At 44.2% G+C, this 6,303-nt stretch overlaps 1 non-coding gene across 1 annotated transcript; it reads right to left on the reverse strand.

Moving 5' to 3' along the window:
• Positions 1 to 5,390: 5,390 nt before the first annotated feature.
• TRNAE-UUC (transfer RNA glutamic acid (anticodon UUC)) lies at positions 5,391 to 5,462 on the reverse strand. The gene has a single exon. It is a non-coding gene; the product is annotated as a tRNA-Glu (tRNA).
• Positions 5,463 to 6,303: the final 841 nt, after the last annotated feature.

Genomic DNA, 6,303 nt, shown 5'->3' on the forward strand with positions numbered 1-6,303 from the left:
GGATCCTTTACACTGTCTTGTAAATGTAGGGCTGGCTAGAGACCAAACACAGGGAAGCAAGTCAGCAAATATAAGTTTGGATCACACACTTTCACTTTTGATCTTGCGGAATGCCTGAGGGGCTGTGGTCCAGTGACCCATGGGCAATTGATAAAGACATTTAGACCAGATGTAGAATGTATGAATTATGAATTGACCCATTTGCTTACATCCCAATGAGGGTCACCATGTCTTATCAATTAATCGAGTTTATTTAACTTACCTGTCAAACCTACAACCAGATGAGTGGGGGTGGTAGAGCCAGCATATGCACTGATCATATCTAGATACCTACCGCCACAGTAGGAATGCCTGTCATTCCTCCACTCTCCTGAGGCCCAGGCAGCAGCTGGAGAAAGAGGAGCTTCCATAATGGCAAACCCACTCCAGTATTCTTGCCTGGAAAACCCCATGGATGGAGAAGCCTGGTGGGCTACAGTCCATGGAGTCACAAAGAGTTGGACAGGACTGAGCGACTTCACTTTCACTTTCCATAACTGCAAGGCAACTCATGGACCCAACAGAGGCTAAGATGCTATGGTATATAACCTCATTCCAAAGAAGTGTGTGTAAATGTAAAGTGAATTAATGGAAATGTTAGTCTAGAATAGGTAGATTGGACATTTTATATTGGAAAATCTTTTGTTGTATTAAATAATCCTATAATAAAATCCGTAAGTTTTTTTAAAAGGCTACCTCTGATCTGTTTGTATTTTATATATTTCATACATTAAAGCCAATTGCGTGAACAGAGAACAGTTCACTGCACAGACACTCTGTGGCTTTGGAGTTCTGGAGTTCTGGAGGCTGACTTTTCATTTCCCCTGAACATTTAAGAGACACACCTGAACTGTCTTTCTTGCTTCACCCCAAGTTCAAACGGAAGATCCCCTGGAGAAGGGAAAGGCTACCCACTCCAGTATTCTGGCCTGGAGAATACCATGGATGGTATAGTCCATGGGGTCGCAAAGAGTCAGACACGACTGAGCGACTTTCACTTTCTTCCAGGGAAAGGGCAGTGGTTGAAATTTTGAGCCACAAACATTGGGTGGGAAAGGAGGGTAGAGTTCTATTTAGATCTCTTGGGTTGTTTTGAGGGTTGCTATTGAAAATTGGATTTTATAGGTAATTTAGTTAATAGCACATGTCAAAGTTATATTATAATCTTGTTCCAAAGGAAAAGGCTTTTAGTAGGCCAAACAAAAATTTTGCTCCAGGGACTTCCGTAGTGGTCCAGTGTACTCGTACAGGTTCCATCCCTGGTTGGGGAATAAGATCCCACATGCCCATGCTGCATGACGAAAAGATTTTTTAAAAAGATTTGCTCCATTATGGAAAAAAGAAAATGGATAGACAACCATTGTTTGATCAGATGAAGAAAGAGTTTCTAGACCCTTGATAGAAGACTTTCAGATAGAAATCAGTGGGGTAGTGTGTGTGTGTGTGTTAGTCAATCAGTCATGTCTGATTCTTTGTGACCCCATGGACTGTAGCCTGCCAGGCTCCTCTGTCCACATAATTCTCCGGGTAAGAATATTGGAATGGGTAGCCATTCCCTTCTCCAGGGGATCTTCCCGATCCATGATTGACCTGGGTCTCCTGCATTGCAGAAAGACTCTTTACTGTCTGAGCCACCAGTTACTTTGTAGGTGAGTAGCTAGTTTCCTACATGGAACAATGGACTAGTTCCAAATGGGACTTTCCTTGGGAAAGGAGTACGTCAAGGCTGTATATTGTCACCCTGCTTATTTAATTTCTATACAGAGTGGTGGTGGTTTAGTCACTAAGTTGTGTCCAACTCTTGTGATCCCATGGACTGTAGCCTGCCAGGCTCCTCTGTCCATGGAATTCTCCTGGTGAGAATACTAGAGTGAGTTGCCATTTCTTTCTCCAGAGGTACTTCCCGCCCCAGAAATTGAACCCGATCTTCTGCATTGCAGGCAGATTCTTTACTGACTGAGCTATGAGGGAAGCCCTGTAAGCGCTCTCTGCAGAGTACATCAAGCAAAATGTCGGGCTGAATGAAGCGCAAGCTGCAATCAAATTTGCCGGGAGAAATGTCAATAACCTCAGATGTGTAGATGACACTACCCTTATGGCAGAAAGCAAAGGGGAACTAAAGAGCCTCTTGATAAAAGTGAAAAAGGAGAGTGAAACAGCTGGCTTAAAACTCAACTTTCAAAAAACTAAGATCATGGCATCTAGTCCCATCACTTCGTGGCAAATAGATGGGGAAACAATGGAAACAGTGACAGATTTATTTTCTTGGGCTCCAAAATCACTGCAGGTGGTGACTGCAGCCATAAACTTAAAAGCCACTTGTTCCTTGGAAGAAAAGCTATGACCAACCTAGACAGCATATTAAAAAAACAGAGACATTACTTTGCCAACAAAGGTCTGCATAGTCAAAGCTAAGGTTTTTCCAGTAGTCATGTATGGATGTGAGAGTTGACCATAAAGGAGGTCACTCAGCTGTGTCTGACTCTTTGCGACCCCATGGACTGTAGCACACAAGGCTTCCCTGGTGTGAGCACGAAAGGATTGATGCTTTTGAAACATGCCATTGGAGAAGACTCTTGAGAGTCCCTTGGACAGCAAGGAGATCCAACCAGTCAATTCTAGAGGAAATCAACCCTGAATATTTATTGGAAGGACTGATGCTGAAGCTGAAGCTCCAATACTTTGGCTCCCTGATGCGAAGAGCTGACTCATTGGAAAAGACCCTGATGCTGGGAAAAATAGAAGGCAGGAGGAGAAGGGGATGACAGAGGACGAGATGGTTGGATGGCATCACCGACTCAATGGATATGAGTTTGAGCAGGCTTGGGGAGGTTGTGAAGAACAGTAAAGCCTGGTGTGCTGCAGTCCATGGGGTTGCAAAGAGTTGGACACAACTGAATGAACAACGACAAGAAACTAGTTTCCAGAATGTGTTGATCCCATTAAAATTCATCAAAAAATTGCTTTAAACTGCGTGCTCAGTTGCTCAGTCATGTCTGATTCTTTGTGACCCCATGGGCCCTCCCAGGCTCCTCTGTCGATAGGATTTCCCAGGCAAGAATACTGGAGTGGGTTGTCATGTCCTTCTCCAGATTTAAACATTGTCAACTACAAATTGGTACCTGCCAAAAGTGTTTGTCAATGACTGAACAGCAACAAGGCCATTTGCCATCTGACTCTGTGGTGACTGGATACTGTGCTGCGGCAGTTGTTGACCTTTGACACGCCCTGAAGGCAGTCTAGGGTGGAGAGTGAGGCATTCTGTGTTCTAGGGAAACTGGTGGAACAGGTCTTTGTTGTTCAGTTGCTAACTTGTGTCCAACTCTTTGTGACCCCATGGACTGCAGCAGGCCAGACTTCTCTGTCCTTCACTATCTCCCGGAGTTTACTCAAACTCATGTCCATTAAGTCTGTGATGCCATCCAACCATCTCATCCTCTGTCACCCCCTTCTCCTCCTGCCCTCAATCTTTCCCAGCATCAGGGTCTTTTCCAATGAATTGGCCCTTCATATGAGGTGGCCAAAATATTGGAGCTTCAGCTTCAGCATCAGTCCTTCCAATGAATATTCAGGGTTGAGGATTGACTGGTTTGATCTCCTTGATGTCCAAGGGACTCTCAAGAGTCTTCTCCAGCACCATAGTTTGAAAAGCATCAGCTTTCTTGATGGTCTCTCACATCCATACATCCATACATCCATACATGACTACTGGGAAAACCATAGCTTTGACTATATGGACCTTTGTTGTCAAAGTGAGGTCTCTGCTTTCCAATATGCTGTCTAAGTTTGTCATAGCTTTTCTTCCAAGGAGCAACGGTCTTTTAATTTTGTGGCTGCAGTCACTGTCTGCAGTGATTCTGGAGCTCAAGAAAATAAAGTCTGCCGTTGTTTTCAGAAACTGATTTCATGATCCCAATCCTTGTATCTTCTCATATCTAGAAAAGTACTAAATCCCTTTATGGTAATGCAAGCTCCTCTTGACTAGTAGAAAACCTTTTGTAAGGTGCTTGATTGCACTGAACTCCCCCTTCACCAACATCTTATATGTTGACCTTCCCCCACTGCCTCTTTGGAATACTTCCTCAGAGCTGGCTGAGGTGCTGCAGTCTCCCAGGCTGCAGTTCTCATTCTGCCCCAAATAAAACAACTCTCACCCTGTGCATCTTTTTAGTCGACAACATGTTCTCAAAAATTTTGTTTTTGTTTTTCCTAGAGGGAAGCTGTGCATTAGATCCTACAAAAGCATTTTGCCCTAGATCAATTTGGGACAATTTGTCTTTTACTCTGATTAAACACGTTTATATTCCTAAAATGTTTAGTATAGTTCTTGGTATATAGAAAACTCTAGAATTCTTCAAGAGGGAGAAAAAGAAGAGAAAAAGAGAAAAGAAAAGAAGAAAGAGAAAGCCATGTTTCTCTCTTTTAAGCCTTAGCTCTTCACTCTTGTTAAGGAAAAACTACTCAAAGTTTGGAAATAGGCTAAAAGGAATTATTGCATTTCTTTTTAATATTTGGGGGCATTGCCTAGCAGGTCTTATCAGTGATTATCCAATTCTTTAGAAGAGTGTACTTTTATTTCATTTATTATTTACTATTGACTAGAACATTTAAAAACTATGGGCTTCCCTGATAGCTCAGTTGGTAAAGTATCCACCTGCAATGCTGGAAGCTCCAGTTCCATTCCTGAGTCAGGAAGATCAGATGGCGGAGGGATAGGCTACCCACTCCAGTGTTCTTGGGCTTCACTTGCAGCTCAGCTGGTAAAGAATCTGCCCGCAATGCGGATTATCCAGTTCTTTAAAGGGGTGTACTTTTATTTCATTTATTATTTACTATTGATCAAAACACTTAAAAAGTATGTAATTAATTTGTAGAAGGCTGAGACTGAAACCGAGAAGGGCCATGTGGGGATCCCAGGCATGGAGATCTTTCTGATACCCTTTTCTCGTAGCAAGACTCCTGCCTCCATCACCTTCCTTGATTTAGAAAGGGCTGATTTGAATAGTTGCTAATTAAGGGCTTCCTTGGTGATTCAGGACTTCCATGGTGGCTCAGATGGTAAAGCATCTGCCTACAATGTGGGAGACCCGGGTTCAGAAATTCCTAGGTCGGGAAGATGTCCTGGAGAAACAAATGGCAACCCACTCCAGTATTCTTGCCTGGAAAATCCCATGGACGGAGGAGCCTGTAGGCTACAGTCCATGGGGTCACAAAAAGTCGGACACGACCGAGCGACTTCACTTTCACTTTGGTGATTCAGAGGTAAAGAATACCTTTCAGTCTTTTACTGTCTCTTGCATTGACAGGATTCTTTACACTAGCGCCACCTGGGAAACACAAAAGTTTCCTTTTTCCCACACCGGGAGTCGAACCCGGGCCGCCTGGGTGAAAACCAGGAATCCTAACCGCTAGACCATGTGGGAGAAGACAAGGGAGGGGCGGCCAAGAAGCTACCTGCAGTAGGATGAAAGGGCCCAGAGACGTTCGTCAAGTTCAGGAGATTAACCACCCGATTGGAGGTTAAGGGAGTGCAAGCAGTTTCACACCCAATCTTGTCAAGTGGTGGTTTAGTCACTAAGTAGCGTCCAACTCTTGCGACACCATAGACTGTAGCCGGCCAGGGTCCTCTGTCCATGGGATTTTCTAGGCAAGAGTACCGGAGTGGGTTGCCATTTCCTTCAAAGACCCTACATTTGACCCACTGTTATGAAAACCATCATTAAGTTCTCTGGATTTGAGACACAGGTTTTCGAGGCAAAAGCCCCGTGTGTGTCTCCCTTCGCCCGGCAAAGCAATAAAGCTATTCTTTCCTGCTTCACCCAAAACTTATGTCTCTGGGATTTGATTCGGCAAGGGTGTACAGAGAGGCCGAGCTTTCGGGTAACGAAATTAACCCAAATGTTTTCTGTCCAGAAAGAAAGAAAGTGAAAAAAAGTGAAGTCGCTCAGTCGCGTCCGACTTTTTGCGACCCCGTGGACTGTGGCCCACCAGGCCCCTCTATCCATGGAATTTTTCAGGCAACAAATACTGGAGTGGGTTGCCATTTCCTTCTCCAGGTGATCTTAACCCAGGGATCGAACCTGGGTCTCCCACATTGCGAGCAGACACTTTACCATCCGAGCCACCACGGAGAGCCAATGCTACTCTGTCCAATAGCGATACAAAACAATTTTTTACTAGAAAAAGATAATTCCAGGGCTCCCGTTGCAGCTCAGTGGTAAAGAATCCTCCTGCCAATGCAGGAGACATGGGTTTGATCCCTAA

Source organism: Bos indicus, chromosome 2 (assembly GCF_029378745.1).
Source record: "Bos indicus isolate NIAB-ARS_2022 breed Sahiwal x Tharparkar chromosome 2, NIAB-ARS_B.indTharparkar_mat_pri_1.0, whole genome shotgun sequence".
NCBI lineage: Eukaryota > Metazoa > Chordata > Mammalia > Artiodactyla > Bovidae > Bos > Bos indicus.